We start from the raw sequence: 21820 nt of genomic DNA on the forward strand, positions 1-21820 counted from the left end.
AATAGAAAAGTTATGAAAACATGGCATCCCAAAAAGTAATGGGAAATTGTTGGCCTAAACCTAGCCATCATTTATTTATGCACATACAGCCAATTGCTGTAATTATCTTTAACACAATGATATTTGGACTTTGAAAATTTAAACCTTATTGACCAAATCTGGGTGCCGGTAGTTAGGCATCTAAAACAATAGTTGGGCACCTAAATCAGTGGCCTGATTTTCAGAGGGGATTCAGTGTGATAAATAAAGATTCATAGATTCACAGATTATAAGGCCAGAGGGACCATTGTGATCATCTAGTCTGACCTCCAGTATAACACAGGCCAGAGAATTTCCCCAAAATAGTTCCTAAAGCAGATTTTTTAGAAAAACATCCAATCTTGATTTAAAAATTGTCAGTGATGAAGACTCCATCATGACCCTCGGTGAATTATTCCAATGGTTCAGTACCCTCACTGTCAAAAATGTATGCCTTATTTCCAATCTGAATTTGTCTAGCTTCAACTTCCACCCATTGGGTCATGTTATACCTTTCTCTGCTAGACTGAAGAGTCCGTTATATTTATTTCCCATGTAGATATGTACAGACTGTATCAAGTCACCACTTAACCTTCTCTTTGTTAAGCTAAATAGATTGCGCTCTTAATCATTCTTGTGGCTCTTTTCTGAACCCTCTCCCATCTATCATCATCCTTCTCGACCTGTGGACACCAGACTCAAGCACCCAATTTTTAAAAAGTTGGCGTACGTCATGAAGATTACGGATGGTTTTATATCATGATGTAACACTGAAAATACACTGACTTCTACAGGGCCGGCTCCAGGGTTTTTGCCGCCCCAAGCAGCGGAAAAAAAAAAAAGCCATGATCGGGATCGGTGGCAGCTCCACCGTGCCACTTTCTTCTTTGGCAGCAATTCGGCGGCAGGTCCTTCCGCCTGAGAGGAACCGAGGGACCCGCCACCGAATTGCCCAACATGCCACACCTTCCTCTTGGCCGCCCCAAGCATCTGCTTGCTGAGCTGGTGCCTGGAGCCAGCCCTGGATTTCTATGCTTTATAGAACAGTCAAGAAGAGTTCTAAAAAATGTAGCCATCATCCCCAACCTATTCAGTTCCCTCAATGAAGTTTATTCAGTGGAATCATTTACAGTATTCTTACAACAAAAAGCTAACTGCTGTAGAGTTTTAAAAGTTTCTATTGTGTGTATACTGTGAATACACAGAGGAAGTGACAGGAAACTTCAAGATACAGGCAATCCTTGTGCAAAATGTCATTAGAAATTGATTTAACCTTCTGGATGCTGTGGACACCCTATCTAGTCATTTGACAGTCAGGCTGGAAAGTGTCAGCATTCTAATTTTATAAATGTACTAAATCATTCAAAACAATGTCCTGCTTTGCCAGTTACTGAATCTAAGGCCTGGTCTACACTACTGGGGTTAGTCAACCTAAGTTACGCTACTCCAACTATGTAAATAACGTAACTGGAGTCAACAGAGCTTAGGCTGACTTACTGCAGTGTCTACACCATGCTACGATGATGGGAGAGGCTCTCCCATCGATTTACCTTACTCCTCTTGTTCCAGTGGAGTAACGGAGTTGACTGGAGAGTGCTCTGCCGTCGATTTAGTGGGTCTTCACTTGACTCGCTAAATTGACCCCCACTGCATCAATTGCAGCAGTGGCAATCCCCGAAGGTAAGAGTAGACATGGCCTAACACTAATTGCTAGGAAAAGGTAGGTATTAAATCCAAAACGGTGGAGCTGGAGACTCAATACAGAGAACAACATTCGTATAAAGATGCAACAGAAGTTTATAAAAACAATTACTCCCTCAGCTCTTCCAGCCAGTCAGTTAACAACTAGGAAATGCCCTCCCTTTTGCCCATTATTGCTTGATTATATTTTACTTCTTCAAATAAAAAAGGCTTCACCTGTGATTTTCAAAGCTTCCTAGGGGTTTGGATTCCCAGTTCCAATTAATTGTTTGTCCATATCCTTTTAGGCATCTTTGAAAATCTCAGCCTTTGCCTACTCTATGCCAAGCTTTTTATTTTTCTCATAATCTCCTAACATTCATTGTGGTAGCAATGAATGCTGCTCTACCACGGCTAGTGACAGTGAGAATGCTCATGTGTGCTGGATGCTGCTCAGTGCAGAGTTAGATGAGATGGGTGGGGAAAAAATCAACAGCCAGTCTGCACTATGCTCTGACTATCAGTAACCTCAATGAAGTTGCACAAATATTACAACAATGAGAGATTTTAAGTAAAAACTATGTGTAGTCAATGCTCGAGTGGTTCAGTTAATCAAAGTACCCAATTTAACTTTTGCCCAAAAGTTGACTCAAACACTTTGAGTGGTTCAAAAGAGTTAGGGGTACATCTGGCCTGCCCGAAAGCTGAAAATATTGAAAATTTCACAAGAAAGTTTATTCTCATAAGGTTTTCAGAGAAAATACTCTGATTCTAGCCGTCTATATTAACCCCATCTGCTTTAGGTCACATTGTTTCAGCTGATGGAGGAGCTATTTGGAGAGATTGTTGGTTGGTTCACTTCCCCTCACATATGCCGCTAGCATTTTTAGGGGAGTAAATAGTTTATGTGCCCCACCATTCTACAACCGCAGAACCTGGAAATGGTCCTTTAATTCTGTTAGTGCTGCATATGGTATTTATGTCCTTACCTCATTCTTGGGCTAAACTGCTCCAAATTTATCAGAGAAATAGGTAATTCCCAAAACAAGCCATACAAAAGATCATCAGACTTGTCTTTACTGTTTACCCACTCAGATCTGTTGTTACTGGAGGACTCTTCCAATTATCTGTATTAGCATTATTTTATGTACAGTGGAAATGTTAATAAACTCATTTGTTATACCTACTGGAGCAATTACGGAAAGCTGCATAGTCACTGTTTTGATAGGCAGAATACAAGCACAAGCCTTTTGCTACCTATTTACCCTTCATTAATAGCATTCATTTTCTGATGATAGCAAATAAACCTCACAGCTTAAATATCAAGGACATTTGTTTACTCCATTCTCTTACAAATGGTAATAAGAAGAAGCAAGTAAGGTAGGAACAAATAAGAATACTGAATTAAAAAATGCATATTCATTAATTTGTACCTTTAGTAATTCTGTTTTGGGACCCAATGATCTCCCATCAGGGCTTAAAATGAGTTGTAACTTTCCCCTAATCCCCCTCATCCTCCCAGCTCACATCTCTTCCTCCTGCCATGATTTGCTAAGGTCTTTCAGAATGCCGATAGGTGTGCAGTGGAGACAACATATCCAGCTACCCGTCTACTGGTTGTTGATGCTGCATGTGTGTTCTAAAGCAGTATTTCTCAACCTTTTTGATACCAGGGATCAGCTTGCTGCATTCTTAAACTGTGTCAGGAGATCTCAGGGACTGGTGCAGGTCCACGGACCAGTAGTTGAGAAACACTGTTCTAGAGTCAGCAAAGCACTCCAATATGCAATGTATACCTCCCCAGAAGAGACAATGTGTGTAAGTTCTACTGCTGGGGTACAGAAGGAAAGTTTTCAGATCTGAGGGATCACTTAGTGGGGACCCTAAAAAACTGTAACATTTTAAGAGAACATAATATCCAGTCACATTTTGATAGGTAAATTGCAGGGAGTATCCTGGGAAGGGAAATAACATTAGAGATAATCTCAGGGTGGAGTATGTAAGTCAAGAAGGTAGATAAGTTATAAGTTGAACCCCAAAATGAAGTCGTCTTGCTCCATAATGAATCCTAAATGTAAGGCCCATGTAAATCTCCTAGTAATGTGTTTAAAATGACTACCTTGTGGGGAGGAAAATACTACTCATTGTTGATATATGCTTTTGGAGATTAAGGAGCCCAAAAGTGCTAGGAAATTGTCATATTTTATTCATAGGACAATGAATGAAAGTAGAGGTAGAGGTAGAACAAGAACCAGTTTACAGTTCAGGACTGGAGAAGCTTTGTTCCCAAGTTGAGCTAAGGGCTTGTCTATGCTACCCGCCGGATCAGCAGGCAGCTATCGATCCAGCAGGGGTCGATTTATTGCATCTATACCACTGAACGCCCTCCCTTCGACTCTGGTACTCCACCAGAATGAGGAGTGCAAGCAGAGTCGACAGGAAAGTGTCAGCTGTCAACCTACCACAGTGAAGACACCGCAGTAAGTAGATCTAAGTACGTCGACTTCAGCTACGCTATTAACATCTCTTAGATGGACCCCACGCAGTAGTGTAGACAAGCCCGAAGATTATTAGTCTTGTCAGAACAACTATAAATGATGTTGTGATTCAGCCAATGCATATTCCTTTACATCAGGAACAAAGCTGAAGCCACTACAACCCATTTCACTGTGGATATAATTCTGGATTTCATCAATGTAACTCACCTATAACATGCATCATTTTTATTTTGAAATAAAGCAGTAAATAGAATTGACAATTATTTACTATAGTAACATACAGGAAATTAGATCATGACTTTTAGCAAAGGGTAATATTAAAAATTTCCATTCCATATGGATATCACCAAAAGGAATTGTGATTTCAATGCACAGCTGCTAGGCTTTGAATGACATATGGGAGTAGCCTTTTTTTTATTACAAATACTTTTAGCAGTGCTATTCTTGCCTTCCACATTTTTCCTGCCATCATGATTTAAGCATGAACATAGTTTGATGGTCAACGTGAATTTCAGATATACTTGTTTTTGGGTTAGAAATCTAATTTGAATCTCATAAAATTAGCACATTTAAATCTACTATTCATTGAAGACCCATCTACATGACAATATATATTTTTGATTTGCATGCTAATTCTGAGATTGATGTTTAGTTTAAAGTATAGTTTTTCACATCCACTTGGAAGTGAATTTAGCCTTTTATACATTGTACAGATTAGAAAAAGGTTGATTTCCTGATTCTATTGTTATAGCATATTTTAGGAGAAGAAAAATATTTGAGATGAAAATTGAAGTAAAAAGTTGTTTAATGTTATTTTATATAAGTATTATTATATTAGATAAATGGATGTTATACCAAATATGCAAAAGCAACATAATAAATCTTTATTGTATATTATTTTGTGTCCCCTTGGACAATTAAATGTGGTTTAAATCTGAGACTACTTTCACTGTAGCTATCAGAGTAAAAGCTGAGCAAAAGGCATCTATACTGGAATATTCCTTATAATTCAGTAAGCCTGTTTATTTTTGTGAGGAATAAATTTTCAAATAATCTGAGGAAGATACAGTTTGGGATTTTTATTTTGTTAATAAAATATCTATTTCAAGCAGTGCAAATTAGCACTCTGAATAGATGTGTTATACTGCAACATATTTAGAGCTAGAGAGAGAAATTTTGCCTTTCCAGTTGCCTTTCCAATTTAAAAAAGTAAGTTGCTTCATGAGGATGGTTTAGATTACCTGGAAGCAGTCCACATTAATTGATATGATAGGTTATTTTTCCCTCCTCTTTGGCTCTCTTTGAGAAAAACAGGACTGGAAGGGCAGCTGCAGCTTTGTGCAGCTACGAATAGAAGCACTAGTCTCACATAATCCATATACAAACACTTCTCAAATTTATTTACTAAATAGGGTAAGGGGGAAGGTATTGTGCAAATTCCTCTGGTAACCTTTCCTGCTGACAAAGACCTTGGTGAGGTTAGCGAAGTAAGCCAATTATGAACTATTGTTAGCATTTGACAGAAAAGATGATGAGTGTTTCAACTCAAGAGTTTTCAGTAAAATTTGGAGAAATGAATTGCAGTGATTTTAAATAAAATTAATGCTGTGTTTTTAATTTAGTAATAGAGAAGTAACTTTATTGGCAACTGGCAGATCAGTGCTACACCTTAATTATTGGGAAGTTTGTAAATTGCAATTCTGTTAGAGTAAAATAGTCAAATTCAGTTACACATTTTTATTTTATATTTCATTCACATATGGTTTTTGCATCAATCAATGCAAAGAACACTCTATGCGACACCAAGAACAACAATTAATAATACTGGAAAATTATTATATAAATGCATCCTCATTTAATCACAGAAGATGAAACAACAAATATATAATGCATATTCTAATGGAATATGATATCTTTCGAGTTTTTTATAATTCCTTTTTATTTATTATTTTCATACTACACTAAACAAACATATCAGCATGGTTGATTTCTGCATAAGCACAGCACACTAGCAACAAACTTCAGTGGTAACAAAAGAATTGCTGGCGGGGATGAAAGCATTCCAAAAGCACCAGATTGTCAGTGCTCTCAAAAATATGAAAATGTAGAAAAAAGAATAAAGTAGATACACAGATATAAACCCAAATAATAACTCAGCATCTAAACGCCACACAGCTGCTTAAATTTAACAGCAGTAGTGACATTCAGGTTAAACAATGGAAAAAAGTCCATTTACACTTCTGAGAAGTGGCAGGGGGAAATGCTGCCCTAAACTTATCAATAGCCCATCTCTTTGAGAAATGACTACACATGTTACATTTATGCAAAAAAGAGAATTCTAATAAATCGATTAAAAATATCAAACACATCTTTCTACCAATTTAAACATACCATATATTAAAGGAGGGAGAAGTTTTGCTGGCAATGGCGCAACCCAGTTTTAATTAGAATTTAGTCATCAGAAGTCTCTACCAATGGTCTCCTGATCAGATCTCTCTTCTCTTATTTTAATAAGGCAAACAATTAGCAGTCTGAATTCAGAAAATATACCATTTCTTCTTATGGGTAACTGAGTTTTGCTGGGAATAGTTAACACCTTGTCCTCATCCATGAAGTGTTTGTTTCCCTAAATTCTTTCCTCTAGACTTGTCATGGAGTTCATATCAGAAAAGAATATAATCTCATTCTCTTCATAGAACAGTTCTTTTTATATTCTTGGCAACCTTTAATACTCACTCACAGTCCCTGGCATCAGTCAATGTGACAATAAAGATTCTCACCATTCTCCTTTACCACCTGATCTCCTCATAGCACAAACTGAGGGTAATAATTTCTCCACAGAACATAGTTCTTCTTAATATTTAGGGTGTGTGCATGATTTTCAGAATGAGTTTTCCATAAAAATAACTGGATAAGGATATTTATCCGCCAGGATCCCAATAATCCTTATATGCTGGGATCCCATTAACCCTTAAATGTTGAGCAGTTTAACATGCCTCTCCCACCACACAAAAATACTTTTAATCACTGATTTAGCTGAGCAGCTTCCACTGAATCAGTTGTACAATGTGCTCCGGTGACTTATCATAGAACTGGAAGGAACCTCAAGAGGTTATCTAGTCCAATGCGCTGCACTCATGGCAGGATTGAGTATTATCTAGACCATCCCTGATAGGTGTTTCTCTAACCTGCTCTTAATCTCCAATGATGGAGATTCCACAACCTCCCTAGGCAATTTATTCCAGTGCTTAGCCATTCTGACAGGAAGTTTTTCCTAATGTTCAACCTAAACCTCCCTTGCTGCAATTTAAGCCCATTGCTTCTTATCCTATCCCCAGAGGTTAAGAAGAACAATTTTTCTCCCTCCTCCTTGTAACAATCTTTTATGTACTTGAAAACTGTTATCATGTCCTCTCTGTCTTCTCTTTTCCAGACTAAAAAATTTATTTTCAATCTTCCCTCATAGGTCATGTTTTCATTTGACATCTGTGCAAGGTCATGTCATCATTTTTGTTGCTCTTCTCTGGACTTTCTCCAATTTGTCCACGTTTCCTGAAATGTGATGCCCAGATCTGGACACAATACTCCAGTTGAGGCCTAATCAGCACGGAGTAGAGTGGAAGAATTACTTCCCGTGTCTTGCTTACAACACTCCTGCTAATACATCCCAGCATGATGTTCGCTTTTTTTACAACAGCATTACAGTGTTGACTCATATTTAGTTTGTGGTCCACTATGACCCCCAGATCCCTTTCCGCACTACTCCTTCATAGGCAGTCATTTCCCATTTTGTATGTGTGTGACTGATTATTCCTTCCTAAGTGGAGTACTTTGCATTTGTCCTTATTGAATTTCATCCTATTTACTTCAGACCGTTTCTCCAGATCATTATGAATTATAATCCTATCCTCCAAAGAACTTGCAGCCCCTCCCATCTTAGTATTGTCCGCAAACTTTATAAGTGTACTTTCTATGCCATTATCTAACTTGTTCTCTGCTATCTGCAGTCGCTCCTAGTCTCTGCTAATCCATTACTTTCAATTGGTTATTCTGAATGACATCGCCTCCAACTAGGGTGACCAGACAGCAAGTGTGAAAAATCAAGACAGAGGTGGGGGGTAATAGGATCCTATATAACAAAAAGACCCAAAGATCGGGACTTTCCGTATAAAATTGGGACATATGGTCACCCTACCTCCAACTTCCCCTCTGCCAATGTCAAGGAAGTTTGTAAACTCACCTTGCTAAGTAGCAGTTCCTTCATCTGTTTCTTTCTAGAGCTATCTTTATCCACAGTTGACATCTGTGCAAGCACAGCCAGAGAAGGAGTCAAAGATGGCCTCTGGGGAACTGGAATTGAGGTTGAAGGTCTCACATTAAAAAAGCCATTTATTTCTGGTTTAGTTTTGCTCTTAGGCATTATTCACAGCTCTTCTCTCTCTTCAAACAAAAGGAAGAGTGGCCCCACTAAAGAAAATCCAAAGTTATTGAATGTGCTAGACTTAGTAAATATTAACTTTGGCTCTCAGAGCCCATCTACAGCATGTCTTCCAACAAAATCAGGCTCCCTCTCTTATCTCCACCCTCTATTTCCCTTTTTTCTTCATTTACCTCTCCCCTCACAATGTATTCCTGCTAATGACAACCTTTTCATCACATGTAGCTTCATATTTTCAGTTTATTTGATTTCAACTCATCTCCTGCAGTCAGTTCCGCCTGTGATAACTAGTATTGAGAATGCAACCAATAATAATAAAATATGAATTGCTAATAATGTACAAAATATTGACCAAACGTGATCCAAGGTTAGGCACATGAAGTCTCAAAATGTACATTAAAGTATATGTGTATTAGCAGGAAAAATGCTCTGAAATAGGTCTCCACAAATTATGGTCTCCACAATATATACAGGTCTCCACAATATATACAGTTCTTGATTTACATTACAGGAACCTTAAATTTGCTGGGAATACCAGAATATCAGTTTTATATCTCTGATGTCAGGAAGGTTTGCATTGACTCAGAATTTCAATCCAAGGCAAACCTTTCTCTGTTAAGTCTCTACCTAACCACATTCTTCACCCAACATGGTTTGAGATGATTTGTACTCATGTAACTTAAAACCAAATTTAATTTTATTAAAATTTAGATTTGCCAAAGGATTAGTCCTTAGTGTATTCTTTAAAAATGTTGGAATTGTGGAAGACAAAGGGCCAAATTTCAGTTTAGAGTAAAAAGGCACCATTCACATTGACTTCAAAGGAAATTGCTCCCTGTCACTCGGGACTAAATTTGACCCAAAAAATTTAAGCTACCAAGATAGTTAACACTGACAAGTGAGCATAGCTTATGCAACTCTGATATTTTATTATGATTTTGGCTTTATTTTTATGGTTCTTAAAATAAAAAATGGGCTAGAGACATCAAACAAATAAATGCAACCTCTGCTATTCTTCGCTGTATAAAGTCCTCAGTTTTCTAATAAAAAAGGATATAAAACACATAAGTGTTAGGAGGACAATTAACCAAAGGTCAGTTAAACACAGAAAAGTGCAAATAAAGCAATTTAGTCAGTGTCACAGTGTACAGCAAAATATTCACATTGACCTCAGTAGACAAGCCTGTCCTAATAGCCTAATCTAATTTCTTAGTAAATTATAATCAGTCTCTCTGTGTCTCTTGTCTAATGTGTGTGTGTGAGAGAGAAATTAAAGCACTCAGGTGTGCTTGCTGATATGATGGTACCACTACACCTCCGTGTCAGCCATGATACTTGCAATCATTACTAGCATCACAATGGCTGGCCATTGTGTTCCAAGAGTACTAATTTCACAGCCAGATGACTGAGAATTTCTGTGTCTGTACTACTGTGACGTGAATGTTTTCCTTAAGACCACAGTTTTAACACTTACATACATGAGTAGTCTCATTGAAGTCAGGATCCAGGCCTAAATCCATGTACAATTTAAGCAGAAAACATTACTACCTTATCTCCTCCTCCCCCCCAATATGAGAGACTTCTGTTTTAAAAGACATTATTTTACATCTCTGACCCTGAGATGCCTAGGCAGTTATTACTCTGCAAGTATGGCCCCTTACTTCTGAAATAACCATATCTTTTACCATAGTGGAAGTCAGAGAATTGATCAAAAAAATAATCCTTGTTTAACCAGAGAGTTATCTGAGATATTTCTGCTGGAATGTTTTTGTCACGTTCAAAGAGAGAAGGGGGCTTTGTTGTTGTTGTTCTTAATCTAAAATAGATTCTAATAGCAAAGAGACTTCCACAAAGTTCTTCCCCTTTAACCTGAGCAGCAAAGCCCAGTACAGTCAAATTACAGTCTGTTCTGTTATTTTGAAGAATTACAATCTTATGGTGTAACCTTGTATTACAGTATCTCTTATCAGAGTGCCAGAAAGCGCATTTAAAACTATTAACCACCGTTTGAATTCTCTGGGCACTGTCACTTACAGTTTTAATATCACGTTAAAGTACTACAATTTTTCCTTCTAAACTGGCTAACAGAGTCAATCTTTTACTCCACTTCCTCCTCCAGTAATCTTATAGGGTCAAATGCTGGTTCCTGTACATAGCCTGTGTATTCAGGTTGTGCACAGGGAAGATCTAGATGAATCTAGAAGGAATTTCCAGACCAATTTTGTTGACCTAATAGATTTAGAAAAGCATCTAACTATTGGATGTTTATCCAAATCTGAATTTTGAAACTTTTTAGGGTTGCACAAAACTAATTTTTATTTGTGCACTGATTCAGAAGCTCAGTTCTAAAGAATGCATAAATGGTATGTATTTCTATCAGGATTTTTTATTATAAAACATTGCAGTTAGGTTCTTCTACAAACTAAAAGTAGACAAGAATTGAAGCTGATTATCTGGTATAGATGTATTTATCAATGTTAAGTATATTGTTTGATAGTTAATTATATTATTTCTCTTCATCCAAGCGGTGTCAAGAGAGTTTTGCTCAATATCAGAATAACAACTTAAGGGAGTGGTTAGGTTGTTCCTTTCAGAGTGTGCAGCTGCCTTTTGAGATATTTTCACTACTCTCTTAGGAATTTCCTCTGAGAAAGGAAATATTCTCTTTTTTCCTGGAGAGAAAAGCAAATTCTATAGTTCAGACAAAAGTTCTTTGAAAAGACTGGGCAAATTATCTTAGCAGTAACCCCTTCTAAGAGCAGGCGTGAAGATCATATCTTGAGAATCAATTTTAAAAGAGTATTTTCTGAACATAGACTCTAATCCTGCAAGTACTTATGTACATGCTTACCTTAAAGACAAAGGGACTACTCGTCTGACTATGGTGAAGCATGTGCATAAGTGTTTGCAAGAATGGGGCCATGTGATGGAGTGTATAAACCCTACATTGCCAGGGAAGGGGCCTGGGAGACTGTTTGCTAAAATAGCCCTGCCCCTCTGGTGCTGTCAGTCATGCACAGTAGGGAAGAGGGCTGTAAAAGGAGGAAGCTGCAGTAAACAAGTGGGGAAGTCTTCAGAAGGGAGTGACTAGAGTAGCTCTTGGAATGGCAGGTGGAACCCTCATGTGAGAAACTCCCCAGCTCTATAAGGAGTCTAGCAAACCTCAGGGGTAAGCCTTGTAGGGAGGGTCTGACCTGGCTACCTAGCCATAAAGACTTCAACAAAGCTGCTACCCAGGCACCCCTGAAGTAAACTGGTGCCTCAGGCTTTTGGTTGCCTTGTTATTGACCCCATGATGGGCTCAATTTGTGTTGACCTAAACTTTTGCTTTTCCTCCACCCAGAGGTAAAGTAAAGAGACCCCCAAGGGTGGGGCCACTACCAGGAAAAAGGCTATGACCTGTACTAGGCCAACCCTGTGGTGGAAACTGGGCATGGCGAGGGTCCCCAGCCCAGCTAGGGAGGTGCACCAGAGATACTCTTTCTACAGGCCATTTAATGTAATGTAGTCTGAGATAGCTAATAATTTTTGCATAACTACAATCGATAAACTCAATTTCTCTAAATGGAAATGGAGAAAAAAAATTGAGAACATTTTATTGTATTTTAAGACATTGCTTTCAGTGATATGATAATATCTTGATAAGATTAGAACTTTTGTTTTTTCACCAATTTTTGTATTATATTAGCAAATACAGATTATGGTAGTCCTGACCTGATACAGGCAGGGTAGTCAGGATATTTCATTGACGAAGCTGATACTGTGGGTGATATGTGGCAGATGCAGTTGGTGTTTCAAGTCCAATGAAAGTTATCTTCAAATAGTTTCACTCCATCATTATTTACCATTCATAAAGAATTAGTTCATTCAGTAGCTATAGTTTCCTTAGGTGCATTGATGTGGACACAGCTACAAAACAAAGACAGACAAATGCATGGAATTAAGCGGCAGGTCGCAACTTTTATTAAACTTTTAGCACAAGGGCAGGGCACTGCCCTCCCATCACCCATACTCTCGTAGACCAGGCATTTAATTGGTTCCAGTGCAGGGATTTGAGGGCTCTGTATAATATGACCCATAAGTGGAGCCAGGATTATAGGGCTTCTTACCATATAACCCATAAAGTGATGTAGGCTCTCCTCAGCTCTCTCTGAGTCCTAGCACCCTCCCCCTTCAGAGGAGGGACAGAGGGTGCAGCAGGGTGGGGACCTTGGTCCACAGAGGCCACAAGGTCTCACCCTACCACATGAGCTGAAGGCCCATCCCCAAAATCCCAAATCTTTTACCTCTGGGAACCATTCATTTTATTCTCTTAATTGCACTGGCAACCAGCCGTGAACTGTGACAAGTAAGCAACACCACCCCAGTACCTCAGTTAGGTACCATGCGTATTCCTAGTTAACACACGGTGGCTTGCAGGTGCTGCGAGGAAGGCAAAAACTCCCCGGTCCTCTGCTAATTTGGTCCATGGGATTAAAAATTCCTTCCTGACCCCCCTAAACAGGCAATCGTCTAGACCCACAGCATCTGTCAAAACAGGTTCCCATTCCTAGTTTGGGTGGGCAGGGCAGGCTGCTGGAATGGAAATGAAAGAGCTCTCCACATGGCCCCTGCGCAGGGCTAAATCCTAGGAGCTGAGGAATGTTGGCCAATCAGCAACCCTCTCCCCCAGCTGGCCAATGGGTGCCAGAGACTCCCATGTGAGGAACTACTTATTGTCCTTGGCAACTGCCTCCTTCCCTTACTACTGGGTGTGTCCCCGGCTCCATCAGTTTCCCCCACCTGTTGATGCGAGTGGGTGGCATTCGTCTACTACGCTGCTGGAGTTTCTCTTTGAGACTATCTTTTAAAGGTTTCAGAGTAGCAGCCGTGTTAGTCTGTATCCGCAAAAAGAACAGGAGTACTTGTGGCATCTTAAAGACTAACAAATTTATTTTAGCATGAACTTTCGTGAGCTGCAGTTCACTTCTTCGGATGCATAGAATGGAACACACAGACAGGGGATATTTATACATACAGAGAACATGAAAAGGTGGAAGTATGCATACCAACAGGCAGAGTCTAATCCTCCTGCTGATGATAGCTCATCTCAATTGATTAGACTCTGCCTGTTGGTATGCATACTTCCACCTTTTCATGTTCTCTGTATGTATAAATATCCCCTGGCTGTGTGTTCCATTCTATGCATCCGAAGAAGTGAGCTGCAGCTCACGAAAGCTCATGCTAAAATAAATTTGTTAGTCTTTAAGGTGCCACAAGTACTCCTATCTTTTAAAGGTTTCCTTTGTCCACTTTGGGTTGTTTTTCTATCTAAACACTTTAATGTGTGCTTCTCATACATTTGTAGGACATGACCTAGGTGAATCTTCCTGGGGCTAGTTCACTCCAGTACAGGTAATTCTGGTTATTTTATCTTACCACTTTAAACTGATGAGTAACCAAAAATGTGTTTCATATGGAAACTATTATTTTGATGTTTTATGGACAGCAAGCCCATATTTCTGTGCCATTCCTTAGGGTGGAAAACACCACTGCATTTTAGTTAGATTTTTGAGCACAGTTGAATAATGTTTCCTTCACATAGCTGTGTAGATGACCAAATGGAGAACTGGTTTCCTGGGTATATGATGTCATGTCCCCATATTTGGCAATGTGGGTAGTGAGGACCCTTATAAAACATGTATATTTTGGTCCCCACATTTAGCCTATGTATCATTAATTCTAACATTTGATCTAATAGAGTGGACCTTATCATTCAACCTTTATTCACATCAGTAATCCTTAATCACAAGAGTTGTCCCCTATTAGTCAATTAAGCACTGATGGATCAGCCCCATTTTTCAGTGCTGGTTGGTACAGACTTGAAATAGTCTGCAATACTAATAATCAAATCAAAGTTTTCCAAGGCATTTGAGCTAGAGTCACCCTGACTGGCACACAGAGTGAAAATTGCACCTCCTTGCAACCGCAAGGGCCACTATGCTCTAGCAATAGAAGAAAGAGTCATCTCTGGGACAGAGCAGGTTGTATTGTTACCGTTACCCTCCCACAAAAGTTCCTGAGAGAGAGCAGCCACAGTTTCTACCAGGCCTTCCAGCAGAGGCTGCACTGGGAATGCGCTAAAATAGTGCATCTCCTGGCTACTCTGGCCACACCCCCTCCCAGATGGGACCCTGCATCTATTGGTTTATGCAGACAATGGGGAGCAACCTAGAAAGCAATAATGATGAAAACAAACTGGGGTGATAGGGAACAATAAATGAGTTTGCAGTGTGATATACAAAACAGCCAGTGCAGATTTAGGCTACATATGCAAAGCATATCGTAAGACAGTGAAGTAATAGAGTTGTTTAACATACGGTTATGGTATAGCTGTACTTGAACATTATATTCAGTTCTGAACATTACATTACCAGAAAGATATTAACAAATAGCAGGCAGTTCAGAGAAGAGCAACAAAAAATATATTAGAGGCTGGAGGATTGATTCTGAAGAAAGGCTAAAAGAGCTAATAGCTTTGCTAAGGCAAGACATAAGTTTATGAATATTTTGAATGCTTTAAGCATCAAAGAGAAATTATGTAGAATGCTACCAGGGGACTATAACTATGAGTAATAGGAGAAAAGGAAATTTTAGGCTAAATATAAGGAAAAACATTTCTTGAGATTATGATGTATCAAGCTGTGGAATAATCTCCCAAGGGAAGAGGTAGGAGTCTCATCACTTAGGACTTTTAAAACTAGACAATATGAACAGTGGCAAATATACCATAGGGAACAGTTATGTCACCACAGAGAGATAGATTTGATAATCTAAAAGGTCTTTCTCCATCTCCAGTTTCTATTATTCTGTTTTTATGTAAAAACAAAGATGCTTAGGTCTATCATCAAAAGAGAAAATCTTCACTTTCATCAACCTGATATGATTTGTTTTAATCTCTTTTGATATGAAATTAAATCAACATCAGCCATGCCTTAGCCAGCCTCAGGAGAAAGCTTAGTCTGAGGTTTATGGCTTTTGTTTATGTTACCAATAAATCCTCATGAAGGGTAAATTTGAAGCATATGTAGTGCATGAGCACTTTGTGTGGGGCAGAGTGGAATTATATCAAGCCCAATAGACTCAAGATAAACCCAGATGTGAGCGCCAGAGTGCTTAGTCAAAACTGACTTACTGAACACAAAAGGACTGCATCTCTATGTAGGTCCTGGAACTTGACACCCTCTGACAAGCACATTTTCTCCTGGGGCTTTTCCTCCATCTAAGGGACGCATCCAGGAAGTGATACATATATCATCTGGGATGAGGTGTTGGCAGCATTAGAGTTATTTAAAATTTCTTTTTATTATTATTGGAGCAAAAAGAGGAAACAATATAACATGACATGTTGATATGACTACTTATGCAAGAAGAAACAACAATAGGGCATGTCAGTTCAAATAAATGAGAGTAACTTATTTTATTGTTATGATTACTGTATTTATTCCTGGAAAAGGTACTGCTAAGAAAAGAATTAAAGTGTCATAAATTAAACTAGTGTAAGGTCACAAAATCTCCACATTATAATTTGCTGTCTCATGAAAATGTACCCCCTATAGAAATCATAGCATAAAATTGATACTATTGAAATGAATGTTAGGGCAGTATGTTTTGCTCCGCACTCTAAGCCCATTACTAATTTCTCCCTACTGTTACTCATACCTTCTTGTCAACTGTCTGTAATGGGCCACTCTCTTATCACTTCAAAAGTTATTTTTCCTCCCTTGGTATCCTGCTGTTAATTGATTTATCTTGTTAGCCTGACATCACACTTGGTAAAGCAACCCCCATCCTTTCATGGATTTATGCCTGCTCCTGTATTTTTCACTCCATGCATCTGATGAAGTGGGCTCTAACCCACGAAAGCTTATGCCCAAATAAATTTGTTAGTCTCTAAGGTGCCACAAGGTCTCCTCCTTGTTTCTGCTGATACAGACTAACACAGCTACCACTCTGAAAGAAATACTAGTTGGTGCCAGCAACAATTGTCCTCTTTGACATCAAGGAGGGGACGGGGAAATACTTGATTTATATGCAGGTGTTACTTATTCCTGTTTGAAGACAAATGTGCAGTTAGAATTCCTGCTGGCCCGTAAGTGATCAGCAAGAGGAAGAAAATACCATAGATGCTTTAAAGAACAGCTGTGGAAGACAGTGTTTCCATATCTTTTACATAAGATCTTGATAAAATTCCCCAAATGGTTGATGGTATAAAGATAACTTCCATTAGCATTATAGGCTTGCACCAGGCATTTGTTTTCATCTTACTCTGGAATTTAATTGAACTCCATCCAACTTATAACACGACTACAGTTTTCATTTGATCTTCTTTAGAGAAGTTATCTATTCAGCTGCCAAAGACTGTCATTACCATAACACTGAAGACCCTCACAGATTAGTAAAGGGTTCCTTATCCCAATGGTTTTAACATTTCTCAGTCTATTAGAGAGACTGTCTGGATCCTGAGTGGTGCTGATCTCTTGGAACTCCCATAGACATTGGTGGAAGCTGATGCTTTGGGGGTTCATCCAAACCAGTAAGGGGTTGCCTTGTAATCCTGGGTGCTTCTGTGCTGTGCAGCTTTGGCTCAGAGCCCTGATACCAGCAGCCAGTTTACAGCACAATGACCTCACCTTGGCTTCCACTACCCTGGTTACTTCGTGCAGGGTGACACCAAGAACCCCTCCAGTCCTGAGTCTCCCTGAAACCATCTCCTCTGCTGTGCTCAGCCTATCTCACTGTATCACTTAGAAAATTGTAACGAGTTCACTGCTCCTTTAAAGAGACAGTACATGGCACCAATCTATTAGTTCAGATGCAGATTTTACTCTTCACTTGGGAGCACTGAACTGAGATGGTTGGGTAATAAGACAAGATTAAGCTTATTAACAAAGAACAGATATTTAACTGATACCAAATAGAAGGAATTGAGATAGAAATTGTTGCAAACAAACAAAAATAAATAGGTTTTAGTCTTCTTTTTTCAGACTAATTTTCTCACCACAGTTCTTCCAGCATAGCTGGACAGTCTTTGGCCAGGATCCATCACAGAACTCAAAGCAATTGGTTCTTTTATCTCTTCAGGTAAAGGATGCCAAAATGGCTCTCTCCCTCTGCTAATATCCTCAACATTTATCTTTGTTTTCCAAGTCAGGAAGCCCTCCTGAGGGCTCAGCTTGCTGTGTCCGCCAGAGAGCTGATTCCATGTTAATTTTTGCAGTCTCCTTCCCACATTGTGACAATTGAATGGCTATTTCCCTCCTCTCACTAGTTTGATTACTTTGTTTACTTTTTATGTAAATGTACTTTCATTGTGTCTTTGTTCAGTTTACATTGGAGACACATTCAAGCAGGCAGGACCATATTCCTTTGTCTAGAGTGAAATGATTTAAACCCTACCCGCCAAACACTTTTAAGAATATATTTCCATCCTGTATTTAAAACTTTTCACATATCACCTGCACATCCATGCAATAATATCAATGACCAGCATGTTACCAGTTTGCATATAATTCCTTAGTTGTGTACCTTTTAGATACAGGTTAAGATAAAATCAAGTTAGAAGAAATATTGTGATATGAGTCCATTCCTCTTTTACTTTCAGTTGTCTGAGAGCTGTAATTTTTGCCTTTAAATATCATACTGTGCCTCAGTCTTGAAATTTTAGCCTTTCATTACCTATCTCCACCTACCTATTTAGATGGTAAGCTGTTTAGCTCAGGGACCATCATTTGTTCTGTGCCTAGCACAATGAGGTCTTGGTCCTGGACTAGGGCTCTTAGGCACAACAGTAATACAAATAAATATGTATTAATGATTTCTTATACCACGTTAAAACATCAGCCCTTTATGAAGAAGAGCGCAAAAAATAATCTAAACTACTATATCAAGCCAAGGATTCAAAATTTTTTGGAAAGTTTGTTATTTTATTTCTCAGTCTCTCAACTATTTCTTCATAGGCGGCACACTGTGAAACTCATGAAATCCATACATCTATTATACCATTTGGATCTGTTCTCATTTCCATTTTCATGAGATGCATCATACAGTGGATGGGTGTATTCTTGCTGTTTATTGCACGGAAAGTATAGATTCCCTCAAAGCTCTAAAGGGCAACAAAGGAAAGTGTAGGTCCATTACTTAGCAGGAAGGAGAGCTAATAACTGACAATACCAAGAAGGCTGAAGTGTTTAATGCCTATTTTGCTTCAGTCTTCAATAAAAATTTTAATTTTGATGAGGTGCTTAACAGAATATTAATAGCAAGGGGGAAGAAACACAAGTCAGAATGGGCAAAGAACAGACAGAATATGTTAGAGAATATTGAGAATAAAATAGAATATGTCAATAAGATAGATGTATTCAAGTCATCCAGGCCTGCCAAATTCACCCTAGAGTACTTAAAGAACTAGCTGAAGCAACCTCAGAACCATTAGCAATTATTGTTGAGAAATCATGGAGGATGGGTGATGTCCCAGAGGACTGGGAAAGGGCAAACATAGTTTCTGTCTATAAAAAGGGGAACAAATAGAACTCTGGGAATTATAGACCACTCAACCTAACTTCAGTACCTGGAAAGAGATGCTGGAGCAAATTATTACACAATAAATTTGTAAGTACCTAGAGGATAGTAGGGTGATAAGTAATAGCCAGCATAGATTTGTCAAGAACAAACCATGTCATAACAACTTAGTTTCCTTCTTTGACTGGATGACTGCCTTAGTGGATAGGAAGGAAGCAATAGATGTGATGTATCTTGATTTTAATAAGGCTTTTGACACAGTTGAGCACAACATTCTCATAAGCAAACTAGGGAAATGTGGTCTAAATGAAATTACTATAAGGTGAGTACACAACTAGTTGAAAAACTATACTCAGAATAATTAAGAACATAAGAACAGCCGTACCGGGTCAGACCAAAGGTCCATCTAGCCCAGTATCTGTCTACCGACAGTGGCCAATGCCAGGTGCCCCAGAGGGAGTGAACTTAACAGGCAATGATCAAGTTATCTCTCTCCTGCCATCCATCTCCATCCTCTGACGAACAGAGGCTAGGGACACCATTCTTACCCATCCTAGCTAATAGCCATTTATGGACTTAGCCACCATGAATTTATCCAGTCCCCTTTTAAACATTGTTATAGTCCTAGCCTTCACAACCTCCTCAGGTAAGGAGTTCCACAAGTTGACTCTGTGCTGCGTGAAGAAGAACTTCCTTTTATTTGTTTTAAACCTGCTGCCTATTAATTTCATTTGGTGACCCCTAGTTCTTGTATTATGGGAATTATTGATGGTTTACAGTAAAAATGTGAGGACTTATCTAGTGGGGTCCTGTAAGGGTCAGTCCTGGGTCTGGTACCATTCTGTATTTTCATCAGTGACTTGGAAAATGGAATAGAAAATATGCTTATAAAATCTGTGGATGACACCACGCTGGGAGGGGTTCCTGGCACTTTGGAGGACAGGATTAGAATTCAAAATGGCCTTGACAAATTGGAGAATTAGTTTGAAATCAACAAGATGAAATTCAATAAAGACAAACACGAAGTACTGCACTTAAGAAGGAAAAAAAATCAAATGTACAGCTACAAAATAAGAAATAACTGGCGAGGGGGTAGTACTGCAGAAAAGGATCCGGGGGTTATAGTGGATCATAAATTGAATATGAGCCAACAATGTGTAGTTGTGAAAAATTCTGGGGTATATTAACAGGAATGTCATACATAAGACATCGGAGTTAATTGTTCCACTCTACTCGACACTGATGAGGCCTCAGCTAGAGTACTGTGCCTAGTTTTGGGCACCACACTTTCAGAAAGATGTGGACAAATTGGAGAGAGTCCAGAGGAGAGCAACAAAAATGCTAAAAGGTTTAGAAAACCTGACCTATGAGGAAAGGTTTAAAAAACTGGGCCTGCTTAGTATTGAGAAAAGTAGACTGAGGGGGAACTGAAAACAGTCTTCAAACACATTGAGGACTGTTGTAAAGGGATGTGATCAATTGTTCTCCATATCCATTGGAGGTAGGACAAGAAGTAATCAGCATGGTTTGCAGCAAGGGAGATTTTGGTTAGATATAAGGGAAAACTTTCTAACTATAAGGATAGTTTAGCATGGGATTAGGCTTCCAAAGGAAGCTGTGGGATCCCCATATTGTAGGTTTTTTAAGCTCTGTTTAGACAAACACCTGTCAGGGCTAGTCCAGGTTTACTTGGTCTAGCTTCAGTGTGTGAGGGATGAACTAGATGACCTCTAGAGGTCCCTTCCAGCCCTACATTTCTATGATTCTATTAAATCCTACCATACTTTCCTATTCTGAAACATTTTCTTTCCTGAAAGCCTTCTTCCCATCATTGCCGCCACTTTTAATTGAATCTAAAATCACTATCTTGCAACTGCATTGTACAGACACAACCATGGAGAGATGAGCTCCGGGAGTCTATCCCCAAGGGTGCAGTTGTGGAATTGGAGCAAAAAATACCAAAATAAATATTTTAAGCTGTATTTTTATATGTCCACACTTTGCATGCTTTTGGGGTGCACAGTGAGATTATTCGATGGTTTACCTCAACTTTCTTTGGAGGAAATGCAAAAAAGATGACTTAGAATTAATGTATACAATACACTTTGCATTGCTTTTGTGCTAACATTTTAAAGCATGTTTTCTAATCAGGAAAAATTGTATATCCCACCTAAATTTCATTACCTCAGTGATGGATATAAATATAAAAGATGATGTTGAACCAGTAGAAATCATATCACTTTAAATTAAATTTACGACCTATACTCATCAGGGAAAAATAAGTACAGCATCCAGCTGGACCATGTAGATTTATTGTTCTACTCCAATAGCACTCTATGTCAAAAATAAAATAGGCCACTACTTGAAAGCAACCTGAGGGAATGTAGTTCAATTTATATTAAAAAATACCTAACTGTATGCTAGTTGAAACTGTTTGTAATGGAATATACCATATCCGACTAACCCCTGCACGTTCCAAACCCAAATAATTTTAGAATTCCAAATACACAATAAATGGGGTAATTTGGAAGCATTTCCACCTTTGGACCAAAATTTGTGGGCTCATGTTTCATAGTAGAATCTGGGCATACACAATAGAGGTTAATATTTCTATTGTCTGTACTAT

The 21820-nt window shown here is 38.7% G+C and overlaps 1 protein-coding gene and 1 long non-coding RNA gene across 3 annotated transcripts in view; one reads left to right on the plus strand and one right to left on the minus strand.

The window, feature by feature from the left end:
- The window catches only part of PACRG (parkin coregulated), a 447225-nt gene that overhangs the window by 382568 nt on the left and 42837 nt on the right, over nt 1–21820 (plus strand). The window lies entirely within an intron of this gene.
- On the minus strand, nt 8448–16386 carry LOC123366016. The gene is made up of 3 exons (XR_006577887.1): nt 15809–16386; nt 12349–12543; nt 8448–8546 (listed from the first exon to the last, which is right to left on the minus strand). It is a non-coding gene; the product is annotated as an uncharacterized LOC123366016 (long non-coding RNA).

This window comes from Mauremys mutica, chromosome 3 (assembly GCF_020497125.1).
Source record: "Mauremys mutica isolate MM-2020 ecotype Southern chromosome 3, ASM2049712v1, whole genome shotgun sequence".
Taxonomy (NCBI): domain Eukaryota; kingdom Metazoa; phylum Chordata; order Testudines; family Geoemydidae; genus Mauremys; species Mauremys mutica.